The sequence below is a fragment of the Haemorhous mexicanus genome, chromosome 4 (assembly GCF_027477595.1).
Source record: "Haemorhous mexicanus isolate bHaeMex1 chromosome 4, bHaeMex1.pri, whole genome shotgun sequence".
Classification (NCBI taxonomy): domain Eukaryota; kingdom Metazoa; phylum Chordata; class Aves; order Passeriformes; family Fringillidae; genus Haemorhous; species Haemorhous mexicanus.
Window position 1 is genome coordinate 20,746,339 of NC_082344.1, and position 2,008 is coordinate 20,748,346.

A 2,008-nucleotide genomic window follows, 5' to 3' on the forward strand; every position below is an offset into this window, starting at 1 on the left:
ATGGAAGGGCACCAAGGGATTTGATTACTTTGGGCTTCCTGGCCAAGCTGATTGATGGGGAAAAGAAACTGGAAGCAAACATAATCCTGAAAGGAGACAGTGGCAAGTTCTTGCGTGTGAAAATCCCGCTTTAATATTAAAATACCAGCCCAGTGTGACTGCAGGACACTGCTTTGGCCAAAAATATTAAATATTTTATTTAGATTTTGCTGTAAGTTCTCTTTGTTTGTGCTGAGATGGGCCTGAAGACCCGTGTGTGCCTGAAGATGTGTTTTGATGTGCATTCATGCAGAGTCAGAGCCATTTGACAGGCGGAGGAATTACACACACACACACGCACACACGCACACACGCACACATAGAGTAGGAGGTGTCTCCCCACCCCACGCTGCAGTGCCTGTAGGATGGTGTGGAAATGGGCTCCTGGAGCTGAGAGGCTCCTGACCTTCTGGTTAGAAAGATAAACTGTTCCTTCCATGGCAAAAATCATAGGGAACCTGCCTTCAAAGTGATGTGTGTAATGGGTTTGGACTTGGGGTGTGAGTGTAGGAGTGAAGCTTGGAAGATGTGCAAATGCCTGATCTCATGGCTGCTGTCATCCTTTCCTTTGTGCAATTTCCTGACCACGGAACTACAGGGAATGCACCAACATACACAGCTTCCTGTTGATCTTTATAATTTTTCTTTTGTACTGCTACTGCTTGGACTTCCTTAGGCTCATTCCTGTCAAGTGCCTGCTGTAAGAAGAATAAGGGGCCTTGCTAAGAGGCACTTGCTGTTCTGAACCTCTCTGAGTACCTGAAAATACAAGGTAATATTCCCCCCACCCTCCCCCAAGGCATAAGACTTCAAAAGCAGCAGCAGTTCCAGTGTATTTCAGGGATCTGAAAACTGAAATTGAAGCCATTGTCAAGTTACCTGGTTTTGAAAAACTGAAAATAACTAAAGAAACATTGTTCAGAAAAGAAAAAGCTCCTCCATCAAATGTTTTATCTGGCAGCTTATGCTACCGGAATCACTCTTTGTAGCTAAATTCTCCATGTGGTAGAGTTGATAAAAAAAGTGTCAGCCTTTATAAGAAAACTAGCTTCTTAAAGATGGTGCCTTGAATTTTGGTAAAAAAAGGAATACTTCTGTGCATTTCCTTTTTTGATTTTTTGGGGGTTTTTTTGCATTTGTTTTGAACTTTTTGCTCATTTGTTTTGAATTTTTTTTACAGTTGGGTCATGTTCTTTAGTGTGGTTTTCTCTTCCTCAGGATGATGTAGGGTCTGGGGGAGGCAGGAAGGGCCATTTCGATTTCCCAGGGTAGCAACTGGATCCATCCACTGTTGGATGAAGTGATGTGGGGAAGTTGTGGAGCCTTGGTAGGGTGGGTACCAGGGCATGAGCTGCACTTATTTCTGTGGACTTTGGCACTTCCCCTGCTGACTTGGTTGTTGAAAGCTGGCTAGAGCAGTGCAGAAGTGTTGAGGGACTGCTGGTGGATTGGTGGCTGGCTGTAGGGTGGACTTAACCAGTGACTGTCTTCTAAGACCTGATGGTCTGGCAGTGCCTGACCTTGGGTTTCTCTAATGCTGTTCCTGGCACCTTGACCCATCTGGAATAACACCCCTTAGCAGTGGGAGCAGGGATTTGTCCTTTGCCCCCTGCACTGTCGTTTCCAGTGTTTCCAGGCTCTCAGCTTTGGCACACAGCAGGCACTGGATTGGTTTTACCTCTTTTCCCAGAACTGCTGGGGCCCTTATGAAATGCAGTGTTGGCTCTGGAGCTGTGTGCTCTTTCCAAGTGGAAACTCCCAAGCAGGTCAGCTGCTTTCTGGCACGGGGTGGCTCAAGGGAACTCTAGCCTGCCCTGGGACTCCTGGGATTTGGCACAATCTCTAGAGGAGGATCTAATCTGCAAATTACACCAGAGAGGAGGATTTAATCTCCAAGTTACAGCACCTAATTGGCTCTGCAAACATTGATGAAACCCGCCCCCCGTCAGAGCTGCGCACAAACACGGCG